This window comes from Lygodium microphyllum, chromosome 18 (genome assembly GCF_053477565.2).
Source record: "Lygodium microphyllum isolate KBCC chromosome 18, Lygodium_microphyllum_v1.1.10, whole genome shotgun sequence".
Classification (NCBI taxonomy): Eukaryota; Viridiplantae; Streptophyta; class Polypodiopsida; order Schizaeales; family Lygodiaceae; genus Lygodium; species Lygodium microphyllum.
The window spans coordinates 101,135,644-101,154,268 of NC_141152.1; the positions used below are offsets into that span (position 1 = coordinate 101,135,644).

At 43.0% G+C, this 18,625-nt stretch overlaps 1 pseudogene; it reads left to right on the forward strand.

Moving 5' to 3' along the window:
* The first annotated feature begins 663 nt into the window (after positions 1-663).
* Positions 664-10,253, forward strand: LOC148021206 (proline-rich receptor-like protein kinase PERK8; annotated as a pseudogene).
* Positions 10,254-18,625: the final 8,372 nt, after the last annotated feature.

An 18,625-nucleotide genomic window follows, 5' to 3' on the forward strand; every position in this document is an offset into this window, starting at 1 on the left:
ATCGAGATCTCTTCTACTGAAACGATTTTCTGATGATTATTCTCCATTTTTATCCTTTACTTCAGAAGCATGAGGACAAAAGCAAAGGAGAGAGCGTGCTGGAAGGAGATGTTCAGAGGCAGAACGTAAGAAAGTGTTGCTTCGACATGGACAGGAGTTACTGGTGTCGTATGTGGAAATCAAGCTCTCAGTGTTAAAGAAATGAAGATGAAGAGAAGGACGACTTAATTTTTCGTCTGTGGCTACGCCGTTGCATCTGCATCATCTCACTGTACAGGCTCGCAAGGAAAAGGAACGAATCTCCGCGTCCTACTCTATTGACATTTTGATCAAGTTGGGATGCTCTTTGAAATCGTCCCAAACATCGGAGACAAGCTGACTTGAAGCAAGGAAATTCATTGATGCTGCAAGAAATTCATTGATGCTGCAAGAGGGGCTACACAGAACTTGGCTTCCGAGCTACGGCTTTGGACAGGAAAGCCTGTCCATACATGATAGGTGCTTTCATGCTCCTCAAACTTATCGCTGGTAGTTTGCTTTCGCCTTTTATTCCCTCTTCACTTCTCCCGATCGTTTGCCTTGATCTTCAAGCCTTCGCAATCTGTCGCCTGCTTGCGTGAACCACTACTGTTGATCACATAGAGGTTTTATCTGTTCTCCTGGATGGAAAATTCCTCTTCAGCTTCTGAATCCGCTCAGACGCCGAGCTTGGAAAATTCCATGCCATTGTTTACTTATAATGAGCTGTCAAAAGCCTCACAGGGATTCTCTGAAGCCAACTTGATTGGTGAAGGTGGATTTGGATGTGTGTATAAAGGAATCCTACCTGATGGAATGCTTATAGCTGTTAAGCAGCTGAAGACTGGGAGAAACCAGGGTGAAAAAGAATTCCAGGCCGAAGTGGAGATCATCAGCAGAGTTCATCATAGGCATTTGGTCTCCCTGGTAGGCTATTGTCTGGAAGCAAAGCAGCGGCTTCTTATGTATGACTACATCCCAAATGGCACTCTCAAATGCCACCTACATGGGAAGAATGGAAGGCCTCCAATGAGCTAAAAAACATGCATGAAAATTGCATGTGGTGCTGCTCGTGGTTTGGCATACCTGCATGAAGATTGTCATCCTCGAGTTATCTACCGAGACATCAAATCTGCTAATATTCTGCTAGACAATTGTTTTGAGGCACAAGTTTCAGATTTTGGCCTTGCAAAGCCAACATCAGATACAAATACATATGTGACCACTAGTGTTATGGGAACATTTGGGTATCTGGCCCTGAGAATGCCTCAAGTGGAAAACTCACTGAAAATTCTGACATGTACTCTTTTGGAGGATTGCTACTGAATACAGTTTTGAAGTTTCTAAACTGAAACTTGTTGATGCAAAGCTACATTTTTCAGATAACTATGCTCTTGTAAGAGAATGTGTCAGTGTGAAGATTGATTGGGTGTACTCTAGTTCATGCACTAGAGGGAAAATTGAAGCAATTAATGACCAATTTAAAGTATGGCCGATGGCTCAGTTGTACTAGTTGTACTTTGATACCACAATTTTGCAGTGAATGCAATTTTTGTATGTTATACCAGTTGCTCACAGAACTTTAATGTATTGCAATGCACTGTATGGATTTCTGAAAATTGATCACAAGGATTGCTGCCCAGTTGAACTCATCAAGCCTATGTGCCGATACTGCAGATTTTTTTTTTGAACACGGAACTCATGTAAATTACTTGACCAGCAATATAGTGATCTTTGGCATCAAATATTGTGTTATTGAGATCGTCTTGTTAGTCTTTATTTCTTGCTGTACCTTGAACCCCGTGTTCTGCAGCCCTTGCATGAACTCTACGACATTTCTGGTGAACCCGACGTGAAAGTGCTGCGTCATCAGCAAGATGGGAGACTCGCAAGAAGAGATGACAGATGATAATGTCATGAAGAACCTGTTTCAGTCATTTACCATGTATATGCAGCAGCAAGCTCATGCAAAACGTGACAGTGATGCTATGGATGCTTTGAAAGCTGTCCAACAGGAGATGAAGCAGTTTAATGGCCAGCAAGTGTCAACTTACCTGCATTTGTATGAAGAAAAGATGAAGTTTTTTGGGGTTTCTCAAGATGTTTGGAGCCACTACTTCTTGCGGATCGTGGTGCGCGCTCTTGAAGGTCGAATTGCAGAAATTCAAGAGGCACATGCAGGTTGGGCTGAATTTAAAAAGGCATTAAAAGATGAATATTTCCTGGAGGATACAGGTCTTATGAATCGCAGGAATTTTTTAGCATGGGTTTCTATGCCTAATAAGGGACTTTCTGTTACCGCTCTTCTGCGAGAGTTTGAAAGCCGTTATGATCAGTTGGATGGGACTGAACAGCAAGCTTTGGAGATGCAGAAAGTGGAGTTATTTTTGCAAGCTGCAGATGCTGATTTACAGGAAAAGTTGGATGATCTTTTGGAAGATCAAGCTACTGATTCAGGTTTAAAGACTGAGTGGAGACATGTCATTGATGCTGTGAATGCTCTTGTCAAGAAGCAGCGCAGGAGAGTCAGATTGCATCGAAATACAGGATCAGTTCCTGAGAAATCTTTGGAGACTTCTTCTTCTATCCCTGCTGCAACTTCTTTGCCTAAGCCTACTCCAACTGTTGTGAATCCACCAGTTCCTGCTGCTCCAGTGCCCTTATCTGTAGATGATGTTATTAAAGGCTTGGCGGATTTGACAATTGAAGCAGTCAAAGCTGAAGTTGGTAAGTTAAAGGAGCAACTTATGTCAGTACCTGCTGTAGCACCTGCTCCAGTGACTGCTTTTCCAGCTGGTCAAAGAAAAGGACGACGATGTATTTGGTGTGATAGTATAGAGCACCAACACTGCAGAGATTGTGATGCTTTTCAGGAAGCACGTAAGAAGAATGTAGTGTTCTGGGGACAAGATGGGAAGATATGGCTGACAGAGACTGGCGCTCCTCTTGACACGAACTTTGGTAAGGGAGGTATGAAGAAGCTTGTTGATGATATGGCTGCGCGATCAGCTTATGTGAGTGTTAGAGGAGATGCTTCAGCTTTTGGAGTCCAGCTTGAGCAGAAATCTGATGGAGACTCTGCTTTATGGTCTTCTGCCTTGGAGATAGCGAGAAGAGGGAAAGTTCAAACTTCTACTATGACTTGTGTGGGCTCTAGCATCCGAGGAGAAACAGGATGGGATTCTCCTGTTGACAGGTATTCTATTTTTGCTTATATGGCTAAAACGCAGGGTTTAGATGCCATGGTTGAGGAAAAGAGAAGAAGAGATGAGGAGGGTCCTAGCTCCTCCAAAAAGACTAGAGGGGGTGACTTTGTTTCACCACCTGTTACAGCTCCACCTATGCCAAATTCTCCAGCTCAAACAGGTTCTGATCAACCAATGGGAGACAAGCAGAAAGAAAAGAGGCAACCAAGAAAAGAGCCAGGATTCAAGCTCTTGTCAGACCTTGATATGCAAACGGATATGAGTAAGATTTTTCATGAAAGAATTTTGAATAGTGAAGTCACTTTTACTATTGGAGAGGCTCTTGGGATTGCTAGAAGAGAAATACAGGATCAGATGCAGGATCTTTTGCGGAGGAAACGACATGCGATGGAAGGACCTGCTTTACAGGGATTGTGGCATGGAGCTCTTGGGGAAGAGCATGATGATGCAGTGATGGTTGAGAATGCTTCTGTTAATCCACAATTGGAGAAAATAGTGCAGTCTATGCAGTATGAAGATGATGAGACCCCTATTCTCATTCCTCGCAGCCATTTTTCACGAAGTCATTGGGCTAGAGCAACCACTGAGACAGTGGTAAGGATTGGAGAGAAACAAATTCCCTTGATCGCTTTAGTTGATCATGGTTCTGAGATTAATCTTATTGCTCGAGGTGTTTATGAGAGTGGCAAGTGGCCTATGGATGCAGAGCATGGCTGGCGCATGAGAGCCGCCAATAATACTTCTGGTGATATGTATGCTGCTTGTCCGAGTATCAGAATTTCTATTGGTAATGTTGAAGAGGATTATCATTGTTTTGTTCAGGATTCATGCTCTTATCCGATTATTCTTGGACAGCCTTTCATTACAGAAGCAAGAATGGAAACAAAAGTGATGGATGACGGATCAGCTTATGCGCGGATACGCAGTAAAGATGGTATGCGAGCTGTTCAGTTTATGACTGTTGGGGTAAATCATCCGAGAAACAGGGACTCCTTGCGTGAGGCACCACTACCTGCGAAGGAGTTGGATTTTCATTAGGTACCGCTGTCTTGCGAGACGCCAGTGGTACGGAGCGGAGAAAAGAGGAGATCTCGCCTCCTGGCAGCCAGTCTTTCTCCAATAACTTTGTTGGGTTTACTTCAGATAGTTCAGTAAGTTATCAGAAAATTTCAGATTTGCCTAGAGCTGCCAGGCAGTACATTGGTCGTAAGGAGAAAGAGTTGAAGAATGCAGGTATCTTGCAAGCAGAAGAGCATGTGGATGGATTGTATGAAGGGATGTCTTATGCAGATACATTGTTTGAGATAAGAGCAATGCTGAAAACTGATGTATGCAAGGGTTCAAAGATCATACCTGTGCAAACCTTGGATATGTTTCAGGAAATTTCTGGTTTTATGCTGCAAACAGAGTTAGAGGCTGAGAAACTCAGCAAACTGAATTTATGGCTGACCTTGATCAGCTAATAGAATTGCAGAGGGCTGAATCCATTCAGCCAACAGAGTTGAATGCAGAAAAATTTCTGCATACAGAGTTTCAGGATACATCTATGCAGTCCATAGAGCCGAGGGCTGAATTCATTCAGACAACAGAGTTGAATGCAGAAAAATTTCTGCATACAGAGTTTCAGACTGCACCCATGCAGTCCATAGAGTTAAAGGCTGAAATTTTTCAGCCAACAGAGTTGAAAGATGCTGAAAATTTGCAGAAATTGCAGCAAAGAAAAGAGTGCTTGAATGATGCCAAGGTTGACACAAAATATAAAACAGTTGATAAGAAGGTTAAGCCGGTTGCAGGCCCGCTTCCTTCTGATAGTGATGAACAGATTGAAAAAGCTATGAAGCAGCCTATGTTGAGGGATCCTGTAAATATTGGACATAAGTTTACAGTTGAAACTCTTGTAGAATTGAAGATTGGAAATGAGGATTTTTTGCTTCCAGTGGAAAAAGAATGTTTTAGAGAGATGCTTGGACGTCATGGTAAGGCATTTGCTTTCTTTCCACATGAAATTGGCTGCATTAGTCCCGAATTGGTTGCACCTATGGTCATCTTCACTGTTCCTCATGTACCATGGAATATACGTCCTATACATGTGCCTAAAACACACTTGCCAAAGCTGATAGAGTTGCTGAATGAGAAGATTAAAATGGGGATTTTGGAACCCTCTTCTGCACCTTATTCTAACAGGTGGTTTACTGTACCAAAGAAGAATGGAACTTTGAGATTTATTCAGGATATGCAGCCCGTGAACAAAGTGACAATCAGGAATGTGGGTACAGGTCCAGTTGTGGATGAATTTGCTGAGGCTTTTGCAGGACGAGCCATCTATTCTCTAGGAGACTTGTATTCAGGTTATGATCAGTTTCAGCTTGCCTTGGAAAGCAGGGATATTACTACTATGCGGACACCTATTGCTCTTGTGAGGATGTGTACCTTGCCTCAAGGTGCTACAAACTCAGTTGCTCATATGATGAATGCTATGCATAGAGTTCTTCGAGACTATATTCCGCAGTTTACCATGCCTTTTCTAGATGATGTGCCTATTAAGGGTTGTGCAGAAGAAGAAAAGAATGAAAGTCTTGATTTGCGTGGATGTAGACAGTTTGTGGCTGATCACTTGATTGCTTGTGAGCAAATTTTGACACGATTAGAGGAGGTAAATTTGACACTTTCAGGGCTGAAATCTGTCTTTGCTGTTAATGAAGTCATCATAGTTGGGCATATGGTTGGATATTATGGCAGAAAGCCTTCTCCTGCAAAGGTGGATGCCATAAACAGGATTGCAGAGTATTGCTCGACTACTTCAGAGGTGCGGAGATTTGTGGGAGCTTGTGTATTTTACATGATTTGGATTCCTCATTTTGCTCATATTGCAGATGTTCTCTATCAGCTGCTTCGAAAGGGGCAGAAATTTCATTGGGATGAGAAGCATTCAAAAGCCATGCGTAAGCTCAAGAAGCTATTGCAATCAGCTCCTACTCTACGTAAAGCGGATTATCAGTGTGGACGGCCGATCATGTTGACAGTTGATACTAGCCCTATTGGCATAGGTTGGGCTGTGGGACAGGATGATGCTGATGGAAATAGGTATGCAATCCGCTTTGGAGCTAAAGTTCTTAATGAGCGACAAAGGAGATATCCGCAGATTCAAAGAGAGTTGTGGGGAGTAGTCACTGCACTGAAGTGTGACAAAGGATATTTTATTGGAGCTTTAGTTATTGTGGAAACAGATTGTTTGCCTTTGCTTGGCATGATTACTAGTTGCTCGACTCCAGATATAGCGATGCTTCGATGGATTGCCTATATTAAATCATTGAATCCAGAATTTCGACACATAGCAGGGAAAGATAACCCAGTTGCTGACATGCTTTCTAGAGCGAGATATGAGGATGAGGAGTCAATGCTTGCAGAAGATGATGAGACAGAGTTTGCTGCTTCTGTCCTTATTCATGATTGTCATGTATCTACTGTTGAAGCCTTTATTGAAGAACTTTATGTTGATGAATGGCTGCAAATTGGACAATATCTAAGTTCATTGACTCGAAGAGCTGATTGGACAGATGATGAATTCAAGAAAATCAGAAGGAAGGCTTATGGGTATTTCTTGAAAGATGGTTTTCTTTGGAAGCCTCCAAAGAAGAGAGGAGGCTTGCCCTTGAGAGTAGTTTGTGATGTAGCGATGCAGATACAGATTATGCGAGAGTTTCATGAGAGCTCATGGGCTGGACATAGAGGTGTGTGGGCTACCTATGAGAAAATCAAAGAAAGATACTGGTGGAAAGGGATGTATAAAGATGTTTCTCATTTTGTGGAGACTTGCAGGGACTGCCAGCTTTACTCTTTAGTGCGACATCGTGATGAGCTGCATCCGACTTATCCACTATGTATGCATTACAAGTGGGTGGTAGACTTGGTTACTTTGCCAGTGGGACTTTGGCAGATGAGATATCTTGTCTTGGCTAGGGAGGATCTTACAAACTATGTTGAAGGTAGACCGTTGCGGACGAAGACCACCACTACAGTATGTAAATTCTTATTGGAAGAAATATTTTGCAGGTATGGATGTATAGGCAAGATTACAGCTGATCGTGGAGAGCTAGATGCTGATGAAGCTAGAGAATTCTTCTCACGACTTGGGATTAAATTGGCTCTTACTACTGCCTATAATCCAGAGGGAAATGGCAAAAGTGAAAGAGGACATCCGCCAATAGTTAAAGCATTGGCAAAAGCTTGTAGAGGTCGGATTGGAGATTGGCCGAGATTACTACCTTTTGCATTGTGGGCTGATCGCTCTACACATAGTGTGACTACTGGATACATGCCTGCGGAGTTGATGTATGGGCAAAAACCTGTCATGCCTACTGAAATTTGTGCTCTCACTTGGAGTGTTCTTCCGTGGCATGAAAATTTATCAAGGGAAGAGCTGTTAGCCCTTCGGATTCGTCAACTAGAGAGAAGGACAGAAGATGTGCAGCTAGCCATTGACCGTTTGAAGGCAGCCCGTCTCAGAAATAAGGACAGGTTTGATTTAAGGCATCGCTTGAGGCCTAGAGCCATAAAAGAAGGAGATTGGGTTCTAGTCTATGACAGTAGTCTAGAAAATCAGCATAGTAGCATGAGAAAAATGGTTCAAAGATGGTTTGGACCGTATGAAGTGAAAAAGGTTTTTGACAATGGTACTTATGAGCTGGCTGAGTTAGATGGAACAACATTGAGGGTGCCTATTGCTGGAAAACGAGTCAAGATTTTCAAGAGAAGAGAAGATGAAGAATATGCACTTGAAGCATTGACAGAAGAAGAGCAGATAAGAGAAAGACAAGCAGAAGAGACAGAAGACATAGATGATGAAGCTGATGGAGAAACAGGTCTACTAGAATCAGAAGATGGACTTGACCTGTTTGTGGAGTTGAATGATCCTGGTTAGTTGGCACATCCGGAGGATGCGCAGGTTTAGAGGGGGTGGATGTCGTGTTGCTGCGCATCCGAGTCGTATACACCTCCATTTTTTTTGTTGTGCATTTGTGTTAATTTCCGCGTGTGATTCATTGTTTGTGTGATGCATTTTAATAATCCGCATCCAATGTATATATTCCCTTAGTGCATGCGCATGATTTTGTTTGGATGCATGATGTGCGTGTATTAGAAAAATATGAAAAACTGATGCCAAAGGACATTATCCAGCTAATAATTTTAATGATGAACTCGAAGAAAAGTGCAGGATACCGTGGAATCAAAGGAAGTTTTATAGAAGCTGACATTTAAGCTATGAAGGCAAAGGTGTAAATTCAGGAATATCATGTGTAATGGGCAGAGCTTAAGGAGTGCTGAACGGGTTCCCTTGTCGAGATGAAGACTCTTGGAATGCACTTATTGCTGGGATTTGCAAGTATAGGGAAGTTTCCTTGGCTTGATGTTTGCTGGTGGGATCCTTGGATGTGGCATAGGAACATCACTTTATGGAGTGAGTTTAAAGGATGCTTTGGTAATACCAAATGTTTGGGGGATTCCTTGTTTTTTTTTCTGCACCGTTACAGAGAAAGAAAAGGGGAAAGAATAGAAAAAGCTATTCTTAGATTTGTCTAAGATTATCGAGTGGTGGCGGCAAAAATGGATGGGGAAGAATTCGAATAGGGGAAAAAGGAAGGAGTGGACCGGAACCTGGATCGAGATCTCTTCTACTGAAACGATTTTCTGATGATTATTCTCCATTTTTATCCTTTACTTCAGAAGCGTGAGGACAAAAGCAAAGGAGAGAGCGTGCTGGAAGGAGATGTTCAGAGGCAGAACGTAAGAAAGTGTTGCTTCGACATGGACAGGAGTTACTGGTGTCGTATGTGGAAATCAAGCTCTCAGTGTTAAAGAAATGAAGATGAAGAGAAGGACGACTTAATTTTTCGTCTTTGGCTACGCCGTTGCATCTGCATCATCTCACTGTACAGGCTCGCAAGGAAAAGGAACGAATCTCCGCGTCCTACTCTATTGACATTTTGATCAAGTTGGGATGCTCTTTGAAATCGTCCCAAACATCGGAGACAAGCTGACTTGAAGCAAGGAAATTCATTGATGCTGCAAGAAATTCATTGATGCTGCAAGAGGGGCTGCACAGAACTTGGCTTCCGAGCTACGGCTTTGGACAGGAAAGCCTGTCCATACATGATAGGTGCTTTCATGCTCCTCAAACTTATCGCTGGTAGTTTGCTTTCGCCTTTTATTCCCTCTTCACTTCTCCCGATCGTTTGCCTTGATCTTCAAGCCTTCGCAATCTGTCGCCTGCTTGCGTGAACCACTACTGTTGATCACATAGAGGTTTTATCTGTTCTCCTGGATGGAAAATTCCTCTTCAGCTTCTGAATCCGCTCAGACGCCGAGCTTGGAAAATTCCATGCCATTGTTTACTTATAATGAGCTGTCAAAAGCCTCACAGGGATTCTCTGAAGCCAACTTGATTGGTGAAGGTGGATTTGGATGTGTGTATAAAGGAATCCTACCTGATGGAATGCTTATAGCTGTTAAGCAGCTGAAGACTGGGAGAAACCAGGGTGAAAAAGAATTCCAGGCCGAAGTGGAGATCATCAGCAGAGTTCATCATAGGCATTTGGTCTCCCTGGTAGGCTATTGTCTGGAAGCAAAGCAGTGGCTTCTTATGTATGACTACATCCCAAATGGCACTCTCAAATGCCACCTACATGGGAAGAATGGAAGGCCTCCAATGAGCTAAAAAACATGCATGAAAATTGCATGTGGTGCTGCTCGTGGTTTGGCATACCTGCATGAAGATTGTCATCCTCGAGTTATCTACCGAGACATCAAATCTGCTAATATTCTGCTAGACAATTGTTTTGAGGCACAAGTTTCAGATTTTGGCCTTGCAAAGCCAACATCAGATACAAATACACATGTGACCACTAGTGTTATGGGAACATTTGGGTATCTGGCCCTGAGAATGCCTCAAGTGGAAAACTCACTGAAAATTCTGACATGTACTCTTTTGGAGGATTGCTACTGAATACAGTTTTGAAGTTTCTAAACTGAAACTTGTTGATGCAAAGCTACATTTTTCAGATAACTATGCTCTTGTAAGAGAATGTGTCAGTGTGAAGATTGATTGGGTGTACTCTAGTTCATGCACTAGAGGGAAAATTGAAGCAATTAATGACCAATTTAAAGTATGGCCGATGGCTCAGTTGTACTAGTTGTACTTTGATACCACAATTTTGCAGTGAATGCAATTTTTGTATGTTATACCAGTTGCTCACAGAACTTTAATGTATTGCAATGCACTGTATGGATTTCTGAAAATTGATCACAAGGATTGCTGCCCAGTTGAACTCATCAAGCCTATGTGCCGATACTGCAGATTTTTTTTTTGAACACGGAACTCATGTAAATTACTTGACCAGCAATATAGTGATCTTTGGCATCAAATATTGTGTTATTGAGATCGTCTTGTTAGTCTTTATTTCTTGCTGTACCTTGAACCCCGTGTTCTGCAGCCCTTGCATGAACTCTACGACAACGCAGCACGGGTTAGTGAAATTCATGGATTTTTATGCACTATGCACGATGCTTATCTTTCTTTTGTCTGAGCACATAGCCATATACGACTTGCATTAAGCATAATAATTCAAAGGTATCAGAAAAAAACCTCCTAGATACATGGCACCTGTCTTCCTTAGATCGTGACCAACGATGTGCGTGAGAGGATGTCCTAAGTTGTAGGATTAGTCATTGGGTCCCAAAGGAAAATTGTTGTGAGGAATGGTACATCCTGGAACGTAAAATATTGGTACCTTGAGAGAAGTTTGTGTTCGTTTGTGTTATATGTCTAGCAGTGCATCAAAGGGCCAATCCCTGAGATGTAGGAGAGCTGCAGTGAGGCTCCGACTATTAGTCAATGGAGTGCCTCCATATGTGTGTGATCGTGGCATTGCCAATGTGTAAGGGTTCTCGCTCTGAGGAGTTTAAAGGAAACATTGGACTATAAACTATAAACGCAGGAATTAAGCTTTAGGGAAATTTGTCCTTTAGCATTAGATTGACGCTCCTGGTCTGCGAGGCCATGAGGGTGTTTGTGTGTCATGAGCATGAGGTCCGGCTAGTGCTATAGCCAGTGCCGGCCCATTTGAGGTCCCATCAGTGGTGCATCTACTGGGAGTCACTTATAAGTGGTGGTTTTCGGATCTAGGGTTTCTAGGGACCAAAAGAAAGTTGGTTTATGTCCTCTCACAAGGACCGTCAGGCCGAAATCCAGAAAGCCGAATGTGCTGAGAGGGCTAGGCGGCGGTTAGAGATCGTAAGCCGTTATTCCCCTCAAAGGAGTAGCCCAGTATGTATAAGAGCAGTGGTCTTAGTCACCCAACTACTCCACATATTCCGTTAGGTGCAGGAGGAAGCATAAGTTCTTCCTCTCCTCCACCAAGTCTACCCACTTTAAGTGGGGGGGTGAATTCACCCGTTCAAGCTCCTAGTGCTAATCCGATTTGTCACCATGGCACAGCCTATTGCAATTCCTGCAGGGACACCGGATTTACTAGCCTTGGGAGTTCCCTTGCCCATTTTTAATGGGTTAGCGGAAGAGGATGCAGAATTTCACATTTGTGAATTTCAAAGATTGATGTTCAATTATCGCATCCAAGACAAGGGGCATCTCATGATGTTCTTCAATATGACGTTAAAAGGAAAGGTTGTGGTATGGTATCACAGCATAGAGTCTGGAACCATAGCCACCATTGATCAATTCTATGCAGCTTTTCAAGTGGAATATGCCCCTGAAAGAGGTGGCCAATATTGGTTGCGGGTCTTGAATGTAACACACCAAGATCCTCACGAGAATGTGAAAGCATATGCCAAGAAGTTGAAGTATTTCGTAAGTTGCAAACTTACATTCCCATTCCACCGGCTGCCCAATTGCAATACTTTTTGCATGGTTTGGATTTTAATACCCAAGTACAATTGAGCAGTGTGGCCTTGGCAGACATAGACACCGCTATGACGCGGGCAGAGAGAGTAGAAGCACGATTACAAACAGCCTACTCCTCTTGAATGAATGTTAATGGGGGTTTAGTACCTAGCAGCAATCCATCATTGACGAATGGAAGTCAAGGGATGCCTATGGCTAACCCTATTGGGAGAGGGAGTGTCGTTTCGAATGTACCTTTACTACCGGCTCCTCCTAGTGTGACGATGCCTATGGCAAGTAAATTGGCTCCATCAAATGTTGGAGGCCAAGTTTCGAGTTCTAATGTTGTTCCTGTGGGTCAACAGCCAATGCCAAATCAGATTGTTAGGCCAATGGAATGATGGGTCGATGACCGAGGCTATGAGTTGAGTGCATCTAATGTCCTTGGCAAAGCTAAGGACATGATGAAGCATTATACCAATATGATTTCCAAACAATATCCACAAATAGCCGTCGACGTTAATTTCTTGAAGAAGAAACAAAATCTGATAGGGAGCCAACGCCTTGAAGAGGGTGGACCCTCTAGATTCAATTGTAAATGGTGTGGTGGACAGTACTTCCCCAGAAATTTTCCAAATGTGAAATGTGACATTTGTGGGAAGTCAGGCCATTTAGTTGCTACCCGCTGGAGTAAGATTAGTTCTCTCCAACAAGGGAGTAAACAGCTGGGCCCAGTGAATCATAGAGCGCAAGGAAATAACTTGCCACAGAGTGATGCACCAAGGCAATATATTGCAGAGGGGAAAAACAACTGTACAAGAGTTGCCACAAGGCAACGGAGTCAGCCTTATTGAGGCTCTACGAGTCAATGATGCTGAAACCTCTAACTTAAGAGCCGTGACAAGAGGCCAAAAGGCTAAAGAGGTTGACAAAGATAATACAAAACCGGTTGAGGCAAACTCTAAACAAGGGGATAAGGGAACACAAGTCCAGAGTCCTAGCTTGGAGGGGGGATCGCTAAGGCCGGTTGACAAGAAATTTGACCTTAAGAAGGATGAGGAAGTACTAAGAAAGAAGGCAAGAGCCAAGAAAGAAGCACCAAAACCAGTCCAAAGACCAAAAGAGAGGATGGTTTGGTGAGAAAAGAGAGCTTTGGCTAGTTATCAAGATTTTGATTTAGCCAGTTCTCTTTGCGAAGTCAAACCTGTTGAGATATCGAGCTCCACGTGTGATACGCCAGGGTGACCGTTGTGTATTTATGTCACCGACTTGTCAGTTGCAGACGCGGTTGGTACACCGCCCCTGAATAATAGCTACATGATAGCTATCCTTATCTACTCTAGTTCGTGGCTCAGTTAGTATGCCACCTTAGTTAGTTGAGTTTGGTTTGAGACCCATATCTAGGGTTCTTCTATTTCTTTGTACTTGAGTTCTTTTGGCTTACACAACTAAGAAGAGGAAAAACTGTTTTCAGCCTCCACCCTTGTGTGTCTTCCCCCATTGTGCAAGCAAGAAAGCTACAAGTGAGACTCCTTCCTTCTCTCCCACAATCTTGACATGGTATCAGAGCCTTGTTCGTGGTAAGGAGCTCAAGAAAGCAAGCCAAGCTCGCGGTGATCTGGTAAGAGGAGCAGTGTTGCTTTCATTTTTTGTTTTGGGAGCAGATCTCTGCAGGTAGCACAGCCGGAAAGTGCAGGAGTGCATTGTCTCAGGTTGAGACGCCCTTCGCGGTGAAGCAAGAGGGCAGTATATTTCGGGGCCTGTTTTGGAGGCGGAAGTTTTCTGCACGCACTCAGGAAAAGACCCAGTTTTATGCTGTGCAGCCACTGTTCTACAGGTCGGTGAAAAGTTTCTGTAGAAATTGCATCGTATGCTTGTGCACAGAGACATTGGGAGTTACAGAATCATCCCTGTTGCCTGTTGATGCAAAATCGTCACTAGGAAGTGACTGTGTGGTCAAATACCACTTTCGCCAGTTTTGCAGATTTGCCCCTGTGAGGGTGAAGCTGTGGTTTTTGCAGTGACAGAATTTTTTACAGTATTCTGTAATGGCATCTGATTCTCTCTCACAGATTGTCACTGAAAAGCTTGACAAGAACAACTTCCAAGCATGGAAGTTTAGAATGACGAATTTCCTTATGGGAAAAGGATATTGGGAATTTGTTGCAGGAAATGAAGAAGAACCAGTTCTTCCTGATGTTCCCAATCAACAGCAAATGCAGGCATTCAAAGCATGGCATGAGAGAGCCAGGAAAGTTATGTACTGGCTGTCTATCAGCATTTCAGACTCTATGATTGTGCATATTCAGGATGCAAGTACGCCAAAGGAGGCATGGGATACTCTGTCAAAGATGTATAGCACAAATACGCAAGCCAGGAAAATGTAACTCAAGCAAGAGTTGCATAATGTGCAAAGAGAAAATATGAGCATCAATGACTACCACATGAAGGTGAAGAAGATTGCAGATGCACTTGCTTCCATTGGGTCGCCAGTGGAAGATGATGATCTAGTTTCTATGACCTTGAATGGTCTAGGAAAGGATTATGCGCAGTTTCGGACATCCATTTCCGTCCGTGAAAGATTTCCTAATTTTGAGGAGTTGATTGCTCTTCTAATTTCTGAGGAGCAGAGAAATGGTGGTGCATCTTCTTTAGGAGGAACTTCAAAAGAAGCTGTCTTCTACTCAAATGCTGGAAGAGGTAGAGGCAGAGGTAGAGGAGGCCGTTTTGGAGGCCGTGGTAGAAATCAGAATATGCAGCAAACTCAAGAAAACCAGTCCTATGGAGGAGGACGTGGTAACTCTAGAGGCAGGGGGAGCCAAAGAGGTCGTGGTGGATGGCAAAGAGGTCAAAATGCAAACAGTAATGTTGAATGCTACTACTGTGGTAAAATGGGTCATATGGCTAAAGACTGCTATAAAAAGCAGAATGACATCATGAATGGAAAACTGCAACAAGGGAATTATGCATCTTCTAGCAGACAGGGTGATGACAGAAATGAGCATTTGTTCATGGTGCAGCACATGAACAATTCTGTGACAAGTGCAGAAGAAAGCAATGATGTATGGTATGTTGACTCAGGTGCATCAAACCACATGACAGGTCATGCAGAATGGATGGAGGATGCAAGGAAAATGGAAAAACCAGGATTTGTGGAGACTGGTGATGATACTGCACATCCTATTGTGCAGATTGGAAAAATTCCCTTGTCTATGCAGGATGGGAAAAAGAAATACCTGTCCGATGTATTTCATGTCCCCAATATCACCAAGAATCTGGTTTCTGTTGGTCAAATGGTTGAACAGGGCTTGCAGGTCAGATTTAATCCTCATGGATGCTTTGTTGAGGATATGAAAAATAAAGGTCGCTTGATAGCAAAAGGAAAGAAGAAGGGCAGAATGTTTACGTTGGATGCAGACATGTCTGAATTGAGTGCAGCAATGTTTGCACATGGGACTGGTGTAGTTGCAGATATTGATATCTGGCATAAACGCATTGGTCATGTTAATGTACAGCGACTTAAATCAATGCAGGCCCAAAATATTGTTGCAGGATTGCCAAAATTCAAGGTTGCAGAAATGCATAAGGTATGTGAAGCCTATCAGTTTGGAAAACAGGCAAGGAAACCATTTCCTAGACATGTTCAAGAGAGTGAGAAGCCATTGGAATTAATCCACTCTGATGTGTGGACTACTAAAGCTGCATCTCTTGGAGGCTGTCATTATTTTGTCACTTTTATTGATAACTATAGCAGAAAAGTTTGGGTGTATTTTATGAAAAAGAAAAGTGAAGTTTTTGGGCATTTCAAAACCCTTAAAGCTATGGCTGAAAAAGAAACAGGTCTGCAAATAAAATGCCTGAGGTCAGATGGAGGGGGAGAGTACCTCTCAAATGAGTTTGCAAAGTTCTTGCAGGAGCATGGCATAAAGCAGCAATATTCATGCAGTTATACCCCACAACAAAATGGAATTGCAGAAAGGAAAAACAGGCATATTGGAGAGGTATCTCGTGCCATGCTCAATGAAAAAGACTTGCCAGATTTTTATTGGGCTGAAGCAGTTGCTACAGCAGTCTACATAATGAACAGGACTCCCACTGCAGCAATACATGGAATGACTCCAGAGGAGAGGTATACTGATAGGAAACCAGATATTTCTCATTTGAAAATTTTTGGTTGCATTGCCTATGTACATGTGCCAGATGAGCTGAGATCCAAGTTGGATCCAAAAGCTGAGAAGTGCATCTTTATTGGTTACTCTCTGCAGCAAAAAGGGTATAGATGCTATAACCCTTCTACTCGTAAGTTTACAGTGAGCAAAGATGTTGTTTTTGATGAGATGAGTAGCTGGTATAAACCAGTAAATGTGATTGATGATGTAGATGCACAAAATGGTAATGCTGCACAGAATTCACAGCAGCAGTCACAAAATATTAGTGGACCTGGAGCGTCCTCTAGCAGTGGTTCACATTCTTCGCCTTGGACAGGCAGATTGAGATCAGGAGAATCTTCTCAAAGTAATGCAGATAGTGGTATGCAGGTATCACGAAAAGGAAAAGAGAAGGTTGATCAGCCCATGTTTGATGTGAATACAGGTCACTCTTATGTGGATGGTGAATCCAGTGGCTCAGAACAGAGCATTGATGATGAGTTGGGTATTCCTTCTATTGTTACACCTGGAGTAAGGAAGACCAGGGATGTTTTGAGAGCACCTGGGAGTGAACCCACTTTGCGCAGGTCTACCAGAGTTAGGTATCCTGTGGATAGGCTGAAATATGATGGATTTACAGCCATTCACTATGCATATATGGTCAAGGTGATACAGGAACCAGAACCCACTTCTTTTGAGAAAGCCATGGGAAAAGAAAAATGGGAGAAAGCCATGGATGAAGAAATGGATGCCTTGGAAGCAAACGCTACATGGGAATTGGTACCTTTGCCTAAAGGTAAGAATGCAATTAGCTGTAAGTGGATTTATAAAGTGAAGCACAATGCAGATGGTTCTGTGAACAGATACAAGGCAAGATTAGTAGTCAAGGGGTATGCACAAACATATGGCATTGACTATGAAGAAACATTCAGTCTGGTTGCAAGGATGGCAACCGTAAGAGCAGTCATTGCTATGGCTGCATCAAAGGAATGGTCTTTACATCAAATGGATGTAAAGAATGCCTTCTTGCATGGTGACTTGCAAGAAGAGGTCTATATGGAGCAGCCACCAGGTTATGTGCATGTTGTTCATCCTGAGTTTGTTTGCAGGTTGAAGAAAGCCTTGTATGGCTTGAAGCAAGCACCTAGAGCATGGTCTGACAAGATAGGACAGTATCTTGTCACTATTGGCTTTCAGATTTCCAAGGCAGATTTCTCACTTTATGTGAGAAAAACAGAGAAAGGTATTATGCTACTTGTCATTTATGTTGATGATTTGATTATGACAGGTGACAGTGATGAAGATATCCTTCATGTGAAAATGCTATTGAAGCAGAAGTTTGAGATGAAGGATTTGGGAGAGCTGCGTTATTTCTTGGGCATTGAGGTGATTAGATCACCAAGTGGGATACAGCTCTTCAGAGGCAGTATGGATTGGACATGTTGTCCAAATATGGGATGACAGGCTGTAAGCCTATTTCAGTTCCTTTGGAGCAGAATGTGAAGCTGAGCGCAGATGCAGGTGAGCTTCTGGAAGACCCTACTATGTACAGACGCATAGTAGGAAGTTTGATTTATATGACTATTACCAGGCCAGATTTGAGCTATGCTGTTGGATTGGTAAGTCAGTTTATGCAGGCTCCAAGGAAACCACATTTGGATGCGGCTAGACGCATACTCAAGTATGTGAAGTCCACATTGCAGTATGGACTATTTTATGAGACTGGGGTTCAGATACAGCTGCATGGATACACTGATGCTGATTGGGCTGGTAGTATTTCTGATAGACGATCTACCAGTGGATATGTGTTCTCTTTTGGGAGTGCTGCAGTCACTTGGAGCAGCAAGAAACAGCCTACAGTTGCCTTGTCGAGCACAGAGGCTGAGTACAGGGGTGCAGCAATGGCTGCATGTGAGGTAGCTTGGTTGCATAAGCTACTTTATGATATGCATCAGTCTACAGATGGGCCAGTTGTCATTTATTGTGACAACATGAGTAGTATACACTTGGCAAATAACCCAGTCTATCATGCTAGAACAAAGCACATTGAGGTGCATTATCACTATGTGCGGGAGAGGGTTTTACTAGGTCTTATTGATCTAGTTTATGTCAGCACAGAGGATCAGGTAGCTGACATATTCACGAAGGCATTGGGCGCAGAGAAGCTGCGCAAGTTCAGAGACCTGCTTGGTGTGCAGGAATTGGGATTGAGCTCGAGGGGGAGTGTTGAGATATCGAGCTCCACGTGTGATACGCCAGGGTGACCGTTGTGTATTTATGTCACCGACTTGTCAGTTGCAGACGCGGTTGGTACACCGCCCCTGAATAATAGCTACATGATAGCTATCCTTATCTAC